Source organism: Podarcis erhardii (assembly GCF_964252035.2).
Source record: "Podarcis erhardii genome assembly, chromosome: 7".
Lineage (NCBI taxonomy): Eukaryota > Metazoa > Chordata > Lepidosauria > Squamata > Lacertidae > Podarcis > Podarcis erhardii.
In genome coordinates, this window is record NC_138511.1 from 2,239,762 (window position 1) to 2,262,578 (window position 22,817).

Consider the following 22,817-nt stretch of genomic DNA (forward strand, 5'->3'; position numbering starts at 1 on the left):
CGCAGCAAACCCACTCCCTGCAGCCAAAGATTTTTGTGCTAAGAAAAGTGTTGGGGACATGCACTGGAAGGTGTAGATGTGACATCTCCCCACAAACAAATCAGAATGATTGCTCCCTAAACAGCATACATTGTACAACCTCCCCACACATTTGTGGAAGCAAATCAGGATGAATGCTCAATAAACAGGTTGGCAGTGACCAGAGTCTCTTTCCAGATTTTGTATGCCCTTCTTAGCTCTTTCATCTTAAGCTGGCCATTAATCTGGTTCAAGAAACCTGGATTTCCTGTGCCTGCGTCATGGAACTCAAATCCTTTTCATTCCTGTGTCCTCTGCCGCTGTGATTAGCAGGTGACATGATGGGGAAAGTGGCAAACCAGAACTGACATCTGCATTCCCCTAAGCCAAGAGAGGCCGTTTAGAAGGAAAGCCTTTCTTGCAGAGGAGATTTTGTCTCTGCAGCTGCTCCTGGAAGCAAGCGTGGTCCTTTCCACAGCAGGTGGAGTTGGGACCACTGCAGTGGGCATCTACAAACAGCAGCATCTGCTGCCTCCATGCCAGAGATGCTGGTGAATCGACTTGGGAGCTTACCTTCTGCATGAAAAGCAGGTCCTGTACCACTGAGCCATGCCCCTAGTTTAGAAGAACATACAGGCATTTCATGCCTTGGAAGCAGGGGCTCTACAACAGAGGAAAGTCCCATCTGCACATGCTGCAGAATGAGCTGGCAGACTAAGCAGAGTCAGTTCAATGTGTTTCTTAAACTTTCCCTCTTTAAAGACAAAACAAATCAGGCCTCCCTGCAATTAGTAAAGTAGTACATCAGAGAGAGAGAGAGAGAGAGAGAGAGAGAGAGAGCGCACATAATATAAGCCACTTCTTGATGTGCTATTTTTCTACATGCAAGGAATTTTGTACCAGATGAATACATAGTACAATTTTAACTTGGCAATAACCACAGAGTAAAAGGTCTGGCCCAAGCTGAGGTGGATTCTTTAACAGAAAGTCTGCCAAAGAAATAGAAAGACAGTTTAAACAGATTTAGGAGAAAAAATTGACACCTTTTAATTTGGCGTCATTGAATGTATGCAATTTGTGCTTTTTTTCTTTAAAAAAATGTTTAGGGTTACTCTCATTTTGACTCAAAGCTACTAGCATTAGTTTGACCAAACTGCGGGAGGCAGTGGAAGACAGGAGTGCCTGGCGTGCTCTGGTCCAGGGGGTCACGAAGAGTCGGACAGGGACTGTATGACTAAACAACAAAAACAACAACATTTTGACTCAAGAAAATCACCATTTTATAGTTCAAATCAGGAAAAATAAATACAGTAAATGGACAAAAGTACAAAGATTCACGAAATGTTTGGGCGTTATGCGTACCCCTGAGTCCCCCCAGAAAAAAAGCACTGAAGCACATTATGACATATCTCAGGTAATGAGGTTTTTTCTTTTTCTTTTAAGACCACTATAGTCAGTATCTAAGTTCTACTCAGAGTAGACCCACAAAGTTATTCATGTCTGTGGGATAAATGGATAAGAAAAGGCTTAGCAGAAGCAACCATGCCTCACCTTGCTGTTGTAACTGTTTGCATTGCAAAGACAGAGGAAACTCGTGATAATATGTAATACATTAAGTATAGAAATTGCTGAGAGTAGCCAAAAGGTATTAGAGCATGGGTAGGCAACCTAAGGCCCGGGGGCTGGATCCGGCCCAATCGCCTTCTAAATCTGGCCCGTGGATGGTCCGGGAATCAGCATGTTTTTACATGAGTAGAATGCGTCCTTTTATTTAAAATGCATCTCTGGGTTATTTGTGGGGCATAAGAATTCGTTCATTCCCCCCCCTCCAAAAAAAATATAGTCCGGCCCCCCACAAGGTCTGAGGGACAGTGGCCCAGTCCCCTGCTGAAAAAGTTTGCTGACCCCTGTACTAGACAGTCTGTGGGTGACTCAAAATCATGAGGAAAAATGCAAGAGAACAGTTAGAAAGGCATTGCACATGATTAAAAGGGCTATGAATATTAGTCAAACCGCCCCTGGTGGAGCTATAGCTAATTAACATGAACATGTGATGTATGTAACAGGGGGGTACATATCAAGGAGAAAATATGTAATAGGCGGACCGGGAAGTCTGTAAACTTCAATTTCTTAACCAATAGGAGATTGTAGAAGAGAAATTTGGACAGGCTTTAGGGTATAAAGTAGTTGTGATGTAAATAGGACAGTGCCCTCCCTCTTTGCAGCATGAGCGGAGAGTTGTCCGTGCAGCGCTGTCTCGAGAATAAACAACTTGTGGTTTTGCCTGATTGTGGTGTCAGACTCCTCCCTCTCACAGAGCAATTGACTACCTCTGGGGAAGATCCCTGGGGCAAATTTGTCCAACAGTGTTCATTAACTTCAATGGGTCTACTCTGAGTAGGACCAGCACTGGATACAATCCTGAATAAAAGCACATTTTCCTGCACACAGATGCCAATGTGCAGGGCTACCTTTTGGATTCTGTGACATCATGTCTCCCTCGACTTGTGACCTCATGTAGTGATTATTGCTGACAATGAGGCTGCTGAAGAACAAGAGAGGAGTATTTGTATATTTGGGCCATCCTAAGGCCTAGGACTTGCCGATCAGAATGTTGGCAGTTTGAATCCCCGCAACGGGGTGAGCTCCCATTGCTCGGTCCCTGCTCCTGCCAACCTAGCAGTTCGAAAGCACATCAAAGTGCAAGTAGATAAATAGGTACTGCTCCGGCGGGACAGTAAATGGCGTTTCCGTGCTGGCCACATGACCCGGAAGCTGTATGCTGGCTCCCTCGGCCAATAAAGTGAGATGAGCACCGCAACCCCAGAGTCGGTCACGCCTGGACCTAATGGTCAGGGGTCCCTTTACCTTTACCTAAGGTTAGCAGAAGCCTAAGATGGCAAAAAATAAATGCCTCCCAGAAACATCCCACCGAAGTCTGGGCATGCACAACAGCCACAGAATGGGGGGGGGGGTGGAGTGTCCTGCTTGGGCCCTGCCTTAAACTATTATACCAAGGGGCCCATTTTCTTACGCTTGTGGTTTCTCCATGGTGATGATTTGCTAAGCATGGGTTTTACTGGATGAAATGTAATGGGCCTGTGTGAACGACACTGGAGCCCCAGGATTGGCGTTGGGCTAGATGACCCTCAGGGTCCTTCCAACTCTACAGTTCTATGGCCTTGTGACTACCTTCCTGAGTTTGCTGGACTCCAGCTCCCATCATTCTGTGAGCATTAGTCTCTCTGGCTAGAGCTCATGGGGGTTGGAGTCCAGCATTGGGAGAGCCACAGGTTCCCCATTCCTGCTGCAGTCTGGTGCCCATGGAAGTAATGCCTGTTAACTTCAGCGTGACTTGCAACGAAACATACATAGGCTCAGGCTGCACAAATGTCACAGCCTGATCCTCCGAGGTTTGCTTGCACCCAGAGCAGAGACAAATATTGGTGCTGGAAAATCCAGACACCTCCAACTAATTCAAGTGGATCACAACCCAGAGCAAGCCTTATGGAAATGAACAGGATCTGGGTCAAAGCTTGACCATGCTCTTGCACAGCTGCCACTCATTTCAGTGGGACCTGCATGGGGGATGTTTGCCGTAGCTCAGATCTGCCCATCCTCTTCCACTCTACAGTGGTGCCTCGCAAGACGAAAAGAATCCGTTCCGCGAGTCTCTTCGCCTAGCGGTTTTTTCATCTTGCGAAGCAAGCCCATTGATGGCTTAGCGGATTAGCGCTATTAACGGTTTAGCGGCTTTTAGCGGCTTATCGGATAAGCGGCTTAGCAGCTTAGAAAAAGGGGGGGGGGAGGAAAAAAACCCCGCAGGAACTCGCAAGACATTTTCGTCTTGCGAAGCAAGCCCATACGAAATTCGTTTTGCGAAGCACCTCCAAAACGGAAGACTCTTTCATCTAGTGAGTTTTCCGTCTTGCGAGGCATTCGTCTTGCGGGGCACCACTGTAATGCCCTGAAAAGCATGCAAAAATTCTATACCAGAAACATTCTGATCAGCTTGGCTCAAGGAAAGACACACACATACAACTGTGATTAATAAAGATTTATTTTTGTGTGTGGAAAATGTTTCAGTTTTTTTGAATAAAACAACAGCAACTTGTTTTGCTAATCAGAGTAGCATATTGTTACAGGTTTGTGGGTGTCAGTCTGGATTGCACCTGTGGGTCCCTTCCAAACCTGAGATCCTGTGTATGTGGGGTTAGATTTCATGAGAGGAAACCTGCTAAACCAGTCAAACCAGTCCCTTGCTTATGGTACTGGCCTGGGTTGCTATTTGCATGCCCTAAGAGGTTGCTAGAGAGACCAATGGGCAGGCCTTTTCCTACCTCACCTGACACGCCACATCATCCAAGGATGGGAAACAATAGGCATTTTTGTCCTCGATATGTCCTGTCCAAATGTTGTTGTACTAGCCATTGGCCATGGCAAATCTGAATAAAAAATAAATACAAGCAAAAGGGGTGTCGTGCCACAAATAATGGTCTCTCTTTAGATCTCTGCGTCTCCCTTACAGTTCAGTGCTATATTGTCCAGGGTCTTCTTTCTGATCTTTTCTGGCCTCCAAAGCAAAAAGGGTGACTTGTTGAGTCACTGAAGCATTTGCATCACCAAGAAGCAATAGGACCTTCTCTGTTGGGGGGAAGACAAATTTCCTGTAAGGTGAGAAATTGCCTCCTGGGTCCAAGTATAGTAAATAGTAATATAGTAAATAGTACAAGATGTCTTCCACCTGCAGATGCCCACATATTCAGAGTCTTATCTTCATACGGTACCCTGTTATATTATCTGTCCAGGACAGTGGAGGGCATAACTTGAAAATGCAGCTAAGCAAAAGCAAATCTAAGTGAGGCTGGCCAGAGATTTGACAGGTAACTGGCTCTAAAATGGACTGTTTTTAGAAGAGGGCACCAAGGAGAGCGTTTCCTGCTTGGCAGGGGGTTGGACTCGATGGCCCTTGTGGTCTCTTCCAACTCTATGATTCTATGATTTAGAGAATTTAATCACTTGCAGATCATGTAGTGATTCTGTCCAGTGGCACCAATCCCTTAGTTGGCATTTGTTTATAGATATAATCTCCTCTATCTTAGGGAAATAATAAAGAGTTCAAATAATATTGTGTGTTAGATTTCCACTACCGGCTGTTCACCAATTCCGCATAACAAGTCTTTTCAGCTAATTAAACCAGGTGCAAATAGCTCTTGCAGTTAATGTTGGCCATCCACATTCCATGTGTAAGAGTTCGGATGCTGTTCCCTTGGGTGCGGAAAACAGTCTCTTGAGAAATTGGTTTTGCACCATTTCTAATCCTTTAATAGTGCTCTCATCCTCGCCCCAGATTGTCCTTGATATGTCTTCCTTCTTCTTCTTCTTTGGCGATCACTCGTAGCCGAGTAAGATTGTCTTCCATAAACACGGTTTTAACAATGAGCCCGTAAGTGACTGTGGAGGCTAATTCTGGATCCACACGTCCTTCCACAGTGGGGACATTGGTTTCCAGGTGGGAACTGATCACGGTGTGGATTTTTTAAGCGTGCCTTCCTCTTAGCACCTTTCTCCCTTGCATCCTGAGTTTGAGTGCCAATGACACCTTTGGTCAAGGCTGTTCTCCAACTGCAGCACTTGCAGGCCAGTGTTTCCCAGTTGTCAGTGTTTATACTACAGTACATTTTTCTAGATTTCACTTGAGACAGTCTTTAAACATATTTTGTTGACCACCAGCATTACACTTTCCGTTTTTAAGTTGGGAATAGAGTAGTTGCTTTGGAAGACAATCGCTAGGCATCCGCACAACATGACCAGTCCAACGAAGCTGATGTTGAAGAATCATCGCTTCAACACGGGTGATCTTTGCTAATTCCAGTACACTGGTATCAGTTCGCTTGTCTTCCCAAGTGATGTATCAAATTTTCATAGACTCCGTTGATGGAATCTTTCGAGGAGCTGGAGATGGCGTTTATCAGTGGTCCATGTTTCACAAGCGTACAGTAATGTTGGTAGTACAATAGCTTTGTAAACAAGCATTTTGGTTTGCTTGATATGTAGTATCCCTTTAACTCAGGGGTAGAGAAACTATGTCCTCTCCAATTTTGTTGGACTCCAGCTCCCCTCAGCCACAGGCAGTATCACCCATGGTCAGAGTTGTTGCAAGTTCTGGGAGGAAAGTATCCCAAGGACTCTGGGATGTCATGCAGCTTTTGCCAGAGGCAGTGATGTCACTTGACTTGGAAGGCTTCGGCGTTAATTTCGAGGCTCCCTACGGGAAGGAGCAACAGCACCTCTGAGCACGTTAAGAGTGCAGTGTCCTCCTTAATGGGCAAACACGTCCAATGTTTCTCAAACTTGGCTTCCCAGCTTAGCGAGGAGACTCTTCATCTCGGGGTCGTGAGGGGGTTGGACTAGATGACCCTCAGGGTCCCCTCCGCCTCTACAACTCCCCCCATCCCTGACCCCCCCCCCAAGGGCCGAGCGGAGTCGCGCTCCAACCACAGGCGGGCCTGAGAGGGCGCGTGCTGCGACGCCTGCGCAAACCTCGCGCTGCGTCTCTCCGCCCCGCCCACCTTTTTGCGTCGCGGCGGGAGAACGACGTGTCCTCCGGAGGGGCGGGGTTGGCTTAGGAACACTATTCGACGCGCTGCGCGCGCACAATAAGACGCCCCTTTCCGTCAGTTCTCCCTCAACCCTAGCGCCGTTCTCATTGGACGCTCGCGGCACTTCTGGAAAAGCTGCCGCCGATTGGCTGCCTCGCGAAAAGGCGGAGCTCGAGGGCGCCCCTGGTGGGCGGAGCGATCGGCGCCGGCGAGTCTCCCCGGCTGGTGACGCTGTGACGTATTAGCGGCGGTTTGTGCGCGCAGGCGCACCAGCTCGCGATTCCTGGCTCCGGCGGCGGCGGCGGCGGCGGCGCCGCCTTCACCTCAGCCGGACCAGTTGGGGGAGGGGCAGAGCGCGAGCGAGCCAAGGCAGGTGAGTGCCCCGCCCATTCCGCCAGACCACGCCCCCTCCCTGGAGGACCCCCCACCGGCTCCCTCCCCGGCCGCCTCCGTCGGGCCTGGCCGACTGACGGGCCGCCTAGGACGGGGCGGCTGGACGAGCGCGTGGAGAAGAGCGGGGCGGCCGTTCACACGTGACGGCGCCAGGCTTGCGTGACGTTGACACGTGTACACCGCTCTTCCTCTGCTGAAGGCGGGCGGGCGTGTCTCTCAGAACAGCCCTGCGAGGTAGGTCAGCGGGCGGGATTTGAACCCGGCTCCAACCCCCGCACCTCCGATCTGTTCGTGGCGCCTGTCTCCCCGCAGGGGCAGCCTCTGCCTGGGCCGGGGGCCTCCAGGGCAGCGCCTGGCCCCTCGACGCCTGCCTCCTGCGCCTGCCTTCCTGGGAAGCGGGAGCCTTGGTGCTGCCCAGCTGTGGCTGCGGGACGGTTTCCCCTTATGAGCCAACGTAGCTCTGGTCTGCTGTGGTTATTAACAGGAATCGAATCAAACCACTGCCTACGACATTAATCATTAGTTTCTCTTGCTGTTAATCATAATTGCTACATTATTAATTACTGCCTACCAGCTTGCCCCTTCCCTCTTCCCCTCCACACCCTCCCAGAACTGATGCCAAATGCTCTTGACTTGCATGATGATTGATGTCAGTCACCCTGTGTATGAAATACAATGTGCGTGTAGGTGATTTAGTACCATGTACGGGGGTGGTGCTAGTTTGTTAAAGGGGAAAAAAAGATTCTAATTACAGTAATTAATGGATTTCTAGCCCGTTTTCAGGGTTGAAAGCCACTTGCAAGGTGAATTACAGCACACTTAAAACACAGCATATAATCGAACCATGTAAACAATGAGCAATGTTCAGTTCACAAATTATTAAAATAAGATAGCCTCAGCAGATAAAACTTCAGTTAAAAGCACCCAAATGCAGGCTGGAGTATAATAAAGGATTGCTTAAAATGTTTTGTAATTGTTCTTATTATGCTTCATAATATGCTTTCTATTCACTGCTTGGATAATTTCTTATTTTTATACATTATACGTGTGTACTCAGATGTAAATCTCCTTGAGTTCAGTATGACTTACTGCTAGGTGTGTAGGATTGAGCAGCAGTCTTTCAAATTCTCCCAAGGCTAGCCATGCGTAGGCTTTGCATAGTGTGTGTGTGTGTGTGTGTGTGTGTGTGTATGTGTGTGTGTGTGTGTGTATATATATATGTATCAGTATTATATCAGCTGTCCATGTGGTAGAGACATGCGAGTTGCTCTAGTGAGGACAATCCAGAGCGTCAGTGCCATAAAGGCCTTGTTCCTTTCATCCAGCCATGGAAACTCAGCTGGCAGGAGGATTTCAGGTGCTGAACCGAGTGCTTGTATACTTGTGTGTGTTGGCCTGTATTATACATTAGAATATGTATTAGAGTAATTCCCTATCTTTTTTGCTTTCAGGCTGTGAGTCCTTATTTGGCCAAACACACATGCGATGCCGTTATTGGCAGGCTTGGGTGAAAGGCCAAGATTTGCAGAAATACTACTTCTACTACTACTACTGATAATAATGGGGGAAATACTGAGGAATAGGGGATGAATTCCCAAAACAGGCCAGTGAGGACTGAGCATACACAATGGGTGTGGAATGTTGATTGACAGTTGAAGGGGGAAATAGAAAATTAGGCGAGGAGAAGAATGGAACTGAGAACAGTTTTTTAAATATATTTTTTATTTTTAATATTTAATTTTGTATTGTTTTTAACACTTGATTGGAAGCCGCCCAGAGTGGCTGGGGAAACTCAGCCAGATGGGTGGGGTATAAATAATAAATTATTATTATTATTATTATTATATATAGGGGATGTCTGACTCAAACAAGGAACTGAAAAACACCACTGTTGTTACACCTTTTTGTTGCAGGCTGTACTTGTTACAATATACACAAATAATTACAGGTACACCACAATCAGAGTTAAGTGCTTCAGAGTCTACTTAATTAGTGTGGGAAATATTTGCAGCCTAATTGTACACAGCTTTTATATTTTAGAGTTGCATTTTAAAATATATTTTGTTAACCATTTCTAGCAGTTCAAAGTTTGGACCAGAAAGGCAGGACACAAGTCTTTCTAAGGAATGAATATGTTGTTTACTGATAAGTAATTCTCACCATTTTTAGTGAACTTACTCCCAGGGAAGTGTGTGTATGAATGTGGCTCTACAACACAATTTTGTGCATATCAACTCAGAAGGAAGCTCCACTGAGTTCAGTGTGGCTTATTTTGAGGACAATTGTAGCTCATACTTTCCTCTCAGTAAAATCAGTGGGTCGACCATTGGTCCATCTAGCTCAGTATTCTCAGACAATATTCACTGACTGACAGCAGCTCTCTAGGATTTCAGGCACGAGTCTCTCCCAGCCCTACCCTGAGATGCCTGGGATTGAACCCAGGACCTTCTGCTTTCAAGGCAGATGCTCTGTTGCTGAGCTATGGCTTCACAGTGGCTTAATTTAAGTGGATTGTGAGAGTGTGAGATGCCTGCAAGTCACTGGGGAGCAGGTTGGTTGTGGTGCTTTTAAAGAAACAAGCATTTCCAAAATCTACTAGCAGCAAGGAGGATTCTCTCACACTTAGCAGATAATGCTTCTTCTAAGGTGATGCCTGCTGTGACATGTGTGCGTCACGTAAAAACTGGATAAAACAATCATACTTTTTCTGAACAACTGTTTAATCAGGTGACAGCCTCATTATATAGGTGTGCTTATGTAAAAAATGTGTTAAAGTAAATGCCAGGAACTTGTTGATTGCAGGAAAATGATGATACATTTTTAAGTTGCATGAGGCCTAGGTAGCAAGCATGGTCAGGGAATCCACATTTTTTAATGATTTGCGCACTTACATTTGCATGTGCACCATGGTAGATGTTCTTTACCTACAAACTGTGGGAATGAAGATGATGTTTGGAGATTTATTGAAGATACTCCATTTGCATGTGTGCAAATGGACACACCACCCTATGAAGTTCTCAACATCTTCAGGTCTTGGGCCAATCTTAAACAACGCCCTGCATTATAATAATAATAATAATTAATAATAATATGTTCTTCCAAGGAGGCAGGGGTTATAGTATCCCAGTGGCCCTAGATTTCAATCCATAGTTGAGAGCATTTTTTAAAAAAAACCAACAACAACCCTCCCTTCCCTGAAAGGCTGAAGTACATGTCTGTAAGTCATGGTAGAAGACCATTGGGGGCTTGGTAAGCTTTTCCTAAAGGAATATCGAGTCAGACAAGTAACTTGACAGCTAAAACATATGAATAATTATGTGGAAGTAGCATTCCACTGTGTTCAGTATTCCCCAATAAGTGTCCTTAGGTTTTCAGTGCAATTGGTTGCTCTCCTGCTTCATAGAATCATAGAGTTGGAAGAGACCACAAGGGCCATCGAGTCCAACCCCCTGCCAAGCAGGAAACACCATCAGAGCACTCCTGACATGGTTGTCAAGCCTCTGCTTAAAGACCTCCAAAGAAGGAGACTCCACCACACTCCTTGGCAGCAAATTCCACTGTCGAACAGCTCTTACTGTCAGGATGAAACCAAACCTAGCGGCTCCACATCCACTTACAGCAGCAATCCAAAATGGAAGGTCTGGTCACAGTCCCATGGCAAAATACAGATACAATGTGAGACAAAGTCCAGAAGTAGCCCATGATCAAAACACAGGGAAGTCCTATCACCAGCGAAAAGCTTCCTTGGAAGATAGCTTTCCATTCCTACCAATCTGCTGCTTTGGGCAGTTGCAGTGCATGGATAGGCCCCCTGGCAGTTCACATGGCCTCTTGGCAAGGCTCAGGCAGCCACCTGCATGAAGTAGGGCACCCCAGACATCCTGCAATACATGCAAGTTCCATGGCAGATGTATGAGTGTCCATTAGCAAACCAGTTAGGCTGGAAAGGTCTCTGTTAAAGTAGATAGTCGGGAAGCCTCTTGCTTAAATTGACCCTTGGTCCCAAACCAGTCAGTTGACTCTTCTAAACAGGAACATAAGACGGGCCTTGCTGGATCAGACCCAAAGACCTATCCAGCATCCTGCCTCACATACTGACCCAGTTCATATATCACTTGAAGCCATAGCTAAGAGTAAACTGAATGGATGCAAGTGAACCATGTGCTTGTGCCTCTGCTGAAAAGTTCTTGCTCTGCTCCTCCCCTGCTGCCATGCTGCTGGGGAACAGGCCATAGTCTGCCTTGCCATAATATCCCTGATGTTTGTTGTCCTCTAAGCAAACCATGAGAGGTCAGCCAAGAACAAGTCTTGGTTACTGTTTGTGGTTTGTTTATATTAACGAAAGTTGGCTTTTACTTGATTTAATGTGACTGCATACCAGGATTGTACCTTGGAGGTCACAGAAACAAGGAGGATCTGACTTTGCTTTTACCAGAAGAATAAAAACTAGACTTTGCAATGTAATAAATCAGACAGCTGCTCAAACAAGGACTTCCTTTGGTTAAAGTTAGGTCATTGCAGTAGCTGAACATTAAGAGCCCACAGAAAGCAACATGGGAAATGGCAGGTGCAGATGTCCAAAATTGGATTCCAAGGAATGCTAGAGGTGAAGGAAATTATTTTAGGCTTTTAAGGCTGCAGTCCTAAACTCTACAAGGAAATAAATCCACTGAGCTTTGTGGGACCTCTGCATAGGACTGTGCTGTTCACCAGGTTCCCTGAATCCCACTGAAGTGTAGCCCAGAATACAGTGGTACCTTGGGTTACATATGCTTCAGGTTACATACGCTTCAGGTTACAGACTCCGCTAACCCAGAAATAGTACCTCGGGTTAAGAACTCTGCTTCAGGTTGAGAACAGAAATCACGCAGCGGCGGCGCAGCAGCGGCGGGAGGCCCCATTAGCTAAAGTGGTGCTTCAGGTTAAGAACAATTTCAGGTTAAGAACAGACCTCCGGGACAAATTAAGTACTTAACCTGAGGTACCACTGTATGGAGTTTCCCCAAAGCATATCTGCCTCTCCTCATAAACTCCAAAATTCTAAGGAATTCAATTGAGGCGGCCTTGAAGGTGGTCTTTTTAGAAGATAATGTTGTGATAGTCATAGGTGCCAACTCCCTGGGCCCCTGGGTGCCTGAGCACCCACAAAATTCCCCATGAAAGGGCCAGGCACCCACAAATGTTAGTGCCAGGGCCATGCACGCTGCATGCCACCCGCGGCCCCAGGGGCAAGTTGGCACTCATGGTTATAGTTCTGCTGAAGTCTATTCTGCTGCATCTGACTGGTGGCTTGTCCACAAAACCCCAGAGTTAGAAAACTAAAGACTGCAATCCTTGCCATATCTGTTCAGAAGTAAGTCCTATTGAACTTATTGGGCTTACTCCCAGGTAAGTGGGGTAAGGATTATAGCATAAGGATAACTCCTTAGTTTTCTCATTCTGGAGTTTTCTGGACAAGCCCTCACCATCATGCTGGAAGAGAGGAAAGAGGGAGCTTCCCAGGTTAACACCTTGGTTTTTGACAGTAATACGTGGATTTTATTTATTTTATTTTTAAAAGGAAGACAAAAGGCATATGGAGTCCAAATGGAACAGATAAGCAGTGAAGGAGGTGTTGATATGTGCCATATAAGATTTTTTTGGAGCTCATCCTGCTTAGTGCTGCCCAGAGCTGTTGGGGGCGGGGCTGAAATTTTAGGTGCTGCCTTATCCATCTAGTTTTTCAGTGAAATGCCTCACGTATTTTCAATTCCTTTCTTGGCAGCTCTTGCAGGGGTTTTTTTTCTAAAGAAAAACCCATGCAGATTTTTGACACATATAAAATATGTATATTTAAAGTCAGTTCTCTATGCTGCCTTGCACCAGAGCTTAACCAGGATCCAGGATGGGCCTCTGCAGAAAGAACAAGCTTGATTCTTAATTGCTTGGTCACTAGGGGCAGAAAGCAAGTATGCCACCCCCCCCGGGCAATAGTGCCATTGAGTCCTCCCTTTTAATTTGGACCTGGGTACTTGAAGGACTGGGACACGGGTGGTGCTGTGGGTTAAACCACAGAGCCTAGGGTTTGCCGATCAGAAGGTTGGCGGTTCGAATCCCTGCAGCGGGGTGAGATCCCATTGCTCAGACCCTGCTCCTGCCAACATAGCAGTTCGAAAGCATGCAGTGCAAGTAGATGAATGGTTACCACTCTGACAGGAAGGTAAACGGCATTTCCGTGCGCTGCTCTGGTTCACCAGAAGCGGCTTAGTCATGCTGGCCATGTGACCTGGAATCTGTACCTCAGCCAGTAAAGCGAGATGAGTGCTGCAACTCCAGAGCCGTCCCCGACTGGACCTAAACGGTCAGGGGTCCCTTTACCTTTACTTGAAGGACTATATTCTCCCATAGGTGTCCTTCATTTCCCTCTGGCTCCTGAGGTTCTGCTTCTGGTTCCCCTGGCAGTAGAGCATTAGCATGTCCATGGGGAGCATTGCAAAAAGCACTATCTAAATGTTATACAGTGTTCTTAAGGGACCTATTAGAAAAAAAGCTTATGGACAGGTGGGAAAACTTAAAATAAGGGAGTGGTTTTCCTGTTTGAATGTCTCTTGCTCCAAATGATGGGCAGTTTGTTGTATATACGAATTGTCTTGCTAGATCAGATCTATGGTGCCCCTAGTCTACCAATCTGTTTACAACTGTGGTCTGACAGATGTTCTGAATGCTCACAAGCAGGACAGACACCTGATGCCCTTTTCCTGTTTGTATGGCCGGGCACTCCAGTTGTTGTTAAACTACAATTCCCATTAGCCCCGGCAAGCATGGGCAATGGCCAGGGATGATGGGAGTTGTAGTTCAGCAGCATCTGCAGGGCCAGAGGTTCCCCTTCTGTTTACACACGAAAGCTCATACCTTAAAAGCTTATATTTAGTTGATCTTTAAAGGTGCCACTGGAATTATTAAAAAATATTTTTTCATCTTTCATCTTGTTATTTATTATCCCTTCTATTTGGTTATAATTGCTCACTCTCTGGAGGCTAATCTAATCCCTTTGAGCATAATATTTTTTTTCTATTTTTTTTAACATAATATTTATTGAAGTTTCAAATAAGACAAAACAAATAAACAAAAAGACAGAAAAAAACATACAAAACAAGTATACTTACAAAACAAAACAAATTCCTTCCAGTAGCACCTTAAAGACCAACTAAGTCAGTTCTTGGTATGAGCTTTCGTGTGCATGCACACTTCTTCAGATACACTGAAACAGAAGTTTCCAGACCCTTCTATATAGTGAGAAGGTGGGGAGGGGTATTACTCAGGAGGGTGGTGGGAATGGGTGATTGGCAGATAGCTGTGATGAGCCTGTTGACGACTCTTAACGACTGCAATAGGTCTTACAGGAAAAAGCAAGGGGTGAAAAGGTGAAAAATGGCTTTGTTATGTATAATGAGATAAGAATCCAAGGTCTTTGTTCAGACCAGGTTTCTCCATGGTTTTAAGTTTGGTGATAAGTTGTAATTCAGCAGCTTCTCTTTCCAGTCTATTTCTGAAATTCCTTTGTAGTAAAACAGCTACTTTGAGATCTTGTATAGAATGTCCTGGGAGATTGAAGTGTTCTCCTACTGGTTTCTCTGTCTTGTGATTCCTGATGTCCGATTTATGTCCGTTTATTCTTTGGCGTAAGGTCTGGCCTGTTTGTCCAATATAGAGAGCTGAAGGACACTGTTGGCATTTATGGCATACACGTCTAACATTGTGTATTATTTACCTCAGTCCTTCTACTTAAACCCTTTTTCCAAGGTCGGCCCAAATTCCCTTCCACGAATTTCCCAATTTTATATTAATACCAAACCAAAAACACAAAATAAAAAGTATCAGAAAAAATATTTATACAACCTTTGGATTCATCAAACCCCACCCTCCCTTTCCCGGTTTCGATCCCCAAACCAATGTCCATCAGTCCATCTGCTATCAGCCTGGCGATCTCACATCAGAGGCTTTTAAGTCTCTCTCAGTTCCTCTTTGCCAGTTCTTTGGATAGTCCTTTATATTAAACCCCGAATCTCGGAGGAGCACAATCCCAAAAAAGTCCATATTTCTTCCGGCCAGACCTCCATGTTTAAAAGAGTTCATGAATTTAAATGTCCCAAACGCTCGAACTTCCATCTTAATCAAATTTGTAATCCATAAATCTTCAGGTCTCCATCTAGGTAGGTCACTCCATTCTTCATTCTCCAATTCAAGACAAATCTTGATCATCCAATTCTTATTTTCCTTTATAACCTTCCTGCCAGGCCTCTGGCCTTCCTTAGCCTTCTGCAACATTATGACTCCTCCTTCCTTTCCCTCTAGATCCTCATGTTTCTCTTCCACTTGTTCCACTTTCTCAAATTGGTCAGATTTCTTTTCCTGCTCAGCTGCAAAGTCTTTTGTTTCCGCTACAGGGGCTTTTGGTTCAAAGACAAAGACTTGAGTCAAGTCCTTTCCATTTTCAGTAAGGTTATTTACTGTTTCATTCAGCCCCATGACCCCTGTAGCCAAAATATTACTTTGTTCTTGAAGCTTTTCCAAAAGATAAAAAGTCTTGTTATATAATAATAATAATAATAATTTATTATTTGTACCCCGCCCATCTGGCTGGGCTTCCCCAGCCACTCTGGGCGGCTTCCATAAAAACCAGAAATACACTAAAATATCACAGATTAAAAACTTCCCTGAACAGGGCTGCCTTAAGATGTCTTCTGAATGTCAGGTAGTTATTTATCGCTTTGACATCTGATGGGAGGGCGTTCCACAAGGCGGGTGCCACTACCGAGAAGGCCCTCTGCCTGGTTCCCTGTAGCTTTGCTTCTCGTAATGAGGGAACCGCCAGAAGGCCCTCGGCGCTGGACCTCAGCGTCCGGGCAGAACGATGGGGGTGGAGACGCTCCTTCAGGTATACTGGGCCGAGGCCGTTTAGGGCTTTAAAGGTCAACACCAGCACTTTGAATTGTGCTCGGAAATGTACTGGGAGCCAATGTAGGTCTTTCAAGACCGGTGTTATGTGGTCTCGGCGGCTGCCCCCAGTCACCAGTCTAGCTGCCGCATTCTGGATTAGTTGTAGTTTCCGAGTCACCTTCAAAGGTAGCCCCACGTAGAGCGCATTGCAGTAGTCCAAGCGGGAGATAACTAGAGCATGCACCACTCTGGCGAGACAGTCCGCGGGCAGGTAGGGTCTCAGCCTGCGTACCAGGTGGAGTTGGTAGACAGCTGCCCTGGATACAGAATTGACCTGCGCCTCCATGGACAGCTGTGAGTCCAAAATGACTCCCAGGCTGCGCACCTGGTCCTTCAGGGGCACAGTTACCCCATTCAGGACCAGGGAGTCCTCCACACCAGCCCGCCCCCTGTCCCCCAAAAACAGTACTTCTGTCTTGTCAGGATTCAACCTCAATCCATTAGCCGCCATCCATCCTCCAACCGCCTCCAGGCACTCACACAGGACCTTCACCGCCTTCACTGGTTCTGATTTGAAAGAGAGGTAGAGCTGGGTATCATCTGCATATTGATGGACACCCAGTCCAAACCCCCTGATGATCTCTCCCAGCGGCTTCATATAGATGTTAAAAAGCATGGGGGAGAGGACGGAACCCTGAGGCACCCCACAAGTGAGGGCCCAGGGGTCTGAACACTCATCCCCCACCACCACTTTCTGAACACGGCCCAGGAGGAAGGAGCGAAACCACTGTATAACAGTGCCCCCAGCTCCCAGCCCCTCTAGACGGTCCAGAAGGATGTTATGGTCGATTGTATCAAAGGCCGCTGAGAGATCCAGCAGAACTAGGAAACAGCTCTCACCTTTGTCCCTAGCTCGCCGGAGATCATCAACCAGCGCGACCAAGGCAGTTTCAGTCCCATGATGAGGCCTGAATCCCGATTGGAAGGGATCCAAATGGTCCGCATCCTCCAGGCGTGCCTGGAGTTGTTCAGCAACCACGCGCTCAATCACCTTGCCCAAGAATGGAAGATTTGAGACTGGGCGATAGTTGGCCATACTGGCCGGGTCTAAAGATGGTTTTTTAAGAAGCGGTTTGATGACCGCCTCTTTCAGCGGATCTGGGAATGCTCCCTCACAGAGGGAAGCATTCACCACCCCGCAGAGCCCATCGCCCAGCCCTTCCCGGCTTGCTTTTATTAGCCAGGATGGGCAAGGATCCAGGAGACAGGTGGTTGGTTTCACGCGTCCAAGCAGCCTGTCCACATCCTCGGGGGTAATGGATTGAAATCGATTCCATGCAACTTGACCAGACAGAGCTCTAGCACTCTCCCGCCCCAGCCCTGCTCCCACGGTGGTGTCTAGCTCCTTCCGAATATGAGTGATTTTATCTGCAAAAAACTTTGCAAAATCGTTGCAGGAGATCTTGGGGTCTTTACAAAGCCCCGGTGGTAAAGGTGGTTCCGTTAAATTACGAACCACCTGAAAAAGTCTCCTGCTACTATTTTCTGCAGATGCAATAGAGGCGGTGAAGAAAGTCTTCTTCGCCGTCGCTATCGCCACTTGGTAGGCTCGACGTTGAGCTCTAACCTGTGTCCGGTCAGATTCGGAGTGAGTTTTTTGCCACCGACGCTCTAGCCGTCTCAGCGATTGTTTCATCGCCCTCAGCTCCGAAGAAAACCACGGAGCTGTCCGGGCTCCATGCAATCGGAGAGGGCGCTTCGGAGCCAGACAGTCGATAGCCCTGGTTAACTCCGCATTCCAGCGGGCCACCAGGGAATCAGCTGAAAGGCCATCAACATGGGATAAGGCATCCCCTACCACTCTCTGGAAACCATTTGGATCCATTAAGTGGCGAGGGCGGACCATCCGAATTGGTCCCACCTCCCTGCAGAGGGGAAGGGTCGCGGAGAAGTCCAGTTGCACCAGGAAGTGATCTGACCATGGCACTTCTTTTGTTTCACTTTTACTTAGTGTCAGATCACCCACGTCACTAGAGGTGAACACCAGGTCTAAGGCATGTCCATGACTATGAGTTGGGCCAAACTTATTCAGGGACAGCCCCATGGAGGCCATGCTTTCCACGAAGTCCCGAGCAGCCCCTTGTAAGGTTGTGTCGGCATGGATGTTAAAATCCCCTAGGACAACCAAACTAGGTGTCTCCAGGAGAAAATCCGCCACGACCTGAAGCAGCTCAGACAGGGAATCCTTGGTGCAGCGGGGAGGTCGGTACACCAAAAGGAATCCTGTACTGCCCCTATTGCCCAACTTCCAGAACATGCACTCAGAAAACTGGATCTTCCCAGTAGGACGCCTGGTGCAAGCTAGTGACTTCCTAAAAATCACTGCAACCCCCCCTCCCCGCCCACATGACCTGGGTTGCTGTGCGTAAGAGAAACCTGGTGGGCAAGCAGCGGCAAGGACAGGCCCATCTGCTTCCTCCAACCAGGTCTCTGTCACACATGCCAGGTCAAGTCCTCCATCCACAATCAGGTCGTGGATGTTCAACTCAGTGAGTATTTTTCCACTTCCAGCCATTCTTGCAGTGTCCCAAATCCCCCTCTAGAGGGATTATGGATATTTACTATCCTTTTAGTTCCAGTCCCAAAAACAAAATAGCTTATTTTTCGACAGTTTATAACCAAAATGTAACAAATCCAACTGGCAAAGGCAGCAAACACAATGTTACTTTGTATTCCCCAACTTTGACAGCTAGTTTGACAGCTGTCAAAGTCTTCTGTATCTTTCCAACAGGCTCTCTCGCTGATCACTCCCGGGTCCCGGGGGGTTGCGCAGCTCTCAAAATCCACTCTTATCCTCCAGCAAAATTACTTATACTGTCCAATCGTGAAATTAATAACTTTGTTCAGTTGCAATAAAAAGTATTCTCTCGACCTTAGTTATTTAATCCTTGCTTTAAGTTGCCTACAAGGCGGGGAGACGGACTTCCTTTTTGTATCTTCCCCGGTCGTACCAAATTCAAAGAAAAAATTTCCTTTTTAAGTCCAATTTCTGTATTACTCACGGGTTGTTGCTTTTCGGTCCGAATGTTCTCAGGAAAAAGTCAGCGTTCTCCGTCCATGGCATGCGGCTTCACTCAGCAGGGAAAGCGGAGGACTCTCAGCACCGCGCCGCTCCCCGTCCCCCGTTCCGAAGCCTTTAAAAAGGCTCCTTCACAGGTCGGGGGGGCGCAAATGGTGCCCGCCGAGTCACCAAGTCCACAGGCTTCTGTGCCTGTGGTTTCTAAGGGTCCCCGTGTCGCCGGCACGGCAGAACCCGGTCCCTACTGAGCCGATTCCCTCCGGAGCTTGGAGGGAATCCGCCATTAGACGTTGGCGCTAACCCGGAAGTCCCCCTTTGAGCATAATAAGCAAATAAGAGCTTGGGAGCAGTCCAGTGGTAGCCATCCCACACCTGCCATCACAGAGGCTCTTCAAGCATCTTGCTCTCAGGGAAGCCGAGAAGAAGTTGCAGCAGCTTCTCCAAAAGAAACAGTTGTCGGGGAAATTAGGTTGAGAAAATAATTTTTGGAATTATACTTGTTGTTTTTTGTTTGTGTTTGTCTTTATTGTAATTGTTTTGTATTGGTATGTTTTACTGGAAAATTCAATAAATATTATTCAAAAAACACACACAAAAGAAACAGTTGTCTTTTCTGTTTTATTATTTAAATAGTTGCTGGTTCTTATTGTGGGGAAATGTTTATGTAAACCACTCTGTGAAAATGTTAGATACCTAAAATAAATGAATAATAAAGTGCATGTCGTCCCATTTGACAGTACTGAACTCCATAGGTTAATTGTCACAAAAGTGAGCATATTGATATAATATCACTGCTGCCTCACTCATTAGGGACCGCTAATGTGATCCGTTGAGGTTTCAATTTCATTGTCCACTTCCCTTGCTTCTCTTAATGAGCATGATGGGGAGAACTTTGTAGGCTATCTCTTATCTGCCACAGTTGTGTAGTACAACAATGATATGTATTTGTGGTTATTTGATGATAAATGGAATTATTTTATTGAGCCCTGAGCAATGCAATCTGGAAGGAAGATTACTTGAAACAGAACCTATTCTGATACCAGTGCATATTTCAGATAGTGATGTAAAACAACAACAGGAACCTAGGTAGCAAGCATTGCTGTTTAAGTCTACAATTACCAGTGAGAAAATGTTTCCAGCTCTGCAAGCCAAAATTGTGATGGAAGTGAATATGTCTGAGTTTAATCATTGTCACATCCTGCTCTTGTCTGCTCTTGCTTTGCTTCCTTCCCCTGTTTGTATATGGCAGAGTTTTTGAATTGCACAGAATGCTGCTAAGAGTTCTGTTCTTGAAAATCTGCTATGCAGCGGGGGACCACTAGGGGCGCATCAGAAGATGGCTGACAATAACATCTCTCCGACCCACACAAGGTAAATTGGAGGCTGTGATGGGAGTAAATAGCCTCCCTACCCCCCCCCCAGGATTGTGGTGGGGGACTGCCCTTGCCTGCTGTGCCCTATACCACCCCCGAATTTGTGGGGATGGGGGCACTAGGCACAATGCCCTCCTGTGGGATTTCTGCGCTCCTGGACGTCGTCTCTGATCCGCGCCACTAGCTGCAAGAACTTCAAAAGAAACAGTTTGGATGAAGCGAATGCACATATTTCAAGGAAGAAGGGGGAGTAAAGACTGCTAACAGAAGAGATCTCTGATAAAACAAGAGGAGTTGGAAGAACAAGTATAAATCATGAGAAGATACGCCAAGACTCGGTATGGCAAAGGGACTGATGGGGGAGGGGGGAAAAACTTTCCTTTCTTTCCCTTATGTGATTAAACAAGAATCCCCCCCTTACAAGTCAGAAATGTCGTTTTAAGGACTTAAGCTGTGGATTTAAGGCTGTGTGGAGATAAACTTTCGAACCAAAGCATGTTTTAAGAAGACCGTGGAATGTATAAGGGCTTTGGAATGACGCAGTTAAAAATTTCGTCGCCATATTGGGAAGTTCTGTCGGAGGACTTAAGTCTGAGAGGAGAAATAGAGCTGTTTTTATATTGTGGGTGAAACTCCTCAGTGGGACTTAAGAACGACAGTTCTGTAATAAATGATGGAAAGAGCGCTGTTATCTATGAAGGCGATGATATATGGAAACCATCTCGATTTGAGGATTGGAAGAACGGAAAAATTCACACAGGAGGATTATTGGTGTTTCTCGGCTTAAGGAGACTATCAGAAGAGATCATAAAGAAAAAAGAGAAAATATATGAACATGATGTGATGTGGAAACAGCAAGATAAGACTGGATAGAATTATGAACTTTATTTGGACTGATTTGGACATTAACGCAGTGGCAAGAAGATGATCAGAATCCCCCTTCGGATCTTGAAATATGGGTTCCCTCAACAAAATTTAAAATTCGGCTTTGTAATTCGGAATTTATGTGATGTGATTTGATTTGATTGGCCGGTTAATAATATTTTTTTATTATTATTTTTAAAAAGAAAATCTGCTATGCAGATTTTCTGGGACAGTGAAACTTGATGTCTCTGGAAGTTTACCCACTCTTGATTCTTTCTGTCTTGGGGACCACAACGTTCTGATGATGTTGTGATTAACATATTTCAGTCAAAATAATTTTGAGTCAGCTTTCCTGCTTATTTGTATCAGGTGCACATTTCTAGTCAATCAGTTTGGGAAACATACAAATGGCTTTATACCACTGCCAATTACTTAGAATCAGGCTGATGGCCTCAGGCAGTGATTTCTCTTGACTCTGATATGTTGCTTCCCACATGGAGGAAGCCATTTCGTCATTCCCAGCGTGAACCATGGAATCTCTTGGAACATTTTCCAAAGATTACACACCCCAGCTGGGTGTACATGCTCTTGACTGCAGTTCCATTCCATTGGTGATGCAAGATCATACACTGTTCCAGTTGAGGGCAGCCAGTGGTGAGTTTCTCTCTGGAGCCTCTTGTTTCTGTTTCTCCGCCCCCACCAGAAAAAAAGCAACCACCCCTTGGATGTTGCTTAATAAACAGTCTCCTGGGCTAAAGCTCCGGTTCTTCACCACCTCCCTCTGTGACTTCTATTCAGCTTCTGTGAGTAAAATTCTGAGTGAGCAGCAAAGTACTGTTTGACTGTTTCCAAATTTTGGAAAAAGAGTCTGTGGCCTTGGCAGGGCTTTGGATTCGGTGTAAATAGCCACTCAGTCAGTTCAAACTGACTGGGACAGGGATCTTCTGTGTCCTTAGCTTCCGCCAGGGTGGGATCCTGGGCAAATGGGAGAGTTGGTCAGGGGTTTTATATACAGTGGTACCTCAAGTTACAAACGCTTCAGGTTACAAACGCCGCTAACCTGGAAGAGTTACCTCGAGTTGAGAACTTTGCCCCAGGATGAGAACGGAAATGGTGTGCCAGCGGCAGCAAGAGGTCCCATTAGCGAAAGCATGCCTCTAGTTAAGAACAGTTTCAGGTCAATCAATCAATCTTTATTCGACCGATAGTCAGAAATAAAACACAGAAATAAAACACAATACAGAATTATAAACTAAAACATCATAGGGGTACATGAATAAGGTAGGGCCACAGCACTCAACCTCTCACAGATAACCCACATCAAGGCATTCAATTGTACGTTTCCGACGCTTGAGTGCCAGGAAAAGGAATTTAGCCACTGACAAAGTTGTTTTCCTAGAAGACTTATTTAGCAGATATGCTGTCTGCTTTCCTCTTTGTCAGGGACTAAGCTGGGGTAAGTATGGGGTTATAAGATACTGTCTTAAATCGTTGTAGAAGGGACAGCTCAGTAAAATGTGCTCTGTGGATTCTACCTCACCCAACGCACAATGGCATAATCTCTGGTCA

At 46.1% G+C, this 22,817-nt stretch overlaps 1 protein-coding gene across 4 annotated transcripts in view; it reads left to right on the forward strand.

The window, feature by feature from the left end:
- The first annotated feature begins 6,849 nt into the window (after positions 1 to 6,849).
- GPAT4 (glycerol-3-phosphate acyltransferase 4) overlaps positions 6,850 to 22,817 on the forward strand; it is a 33,487-nt gene continuing 17,519 nt past the window's right edge. The window contains exon 1 of one of the 4 annotated variants that reach the window (XM_081870033.1): positions 6,850 to 6,993. The gene's annotated coding sequence lies outside the window, so the exon portion shown is untranslated. Of the gene's footprint in view, positions 6,994 to 7,083; positions 7,248 to 21,928; positions 22,052 to 22,817 lie in introns of those variants that run through there. The other 3 variants (XM_081870036.1, XM_081870034.1, XM_081870035.1) reach the window with 3 other exon arrangements.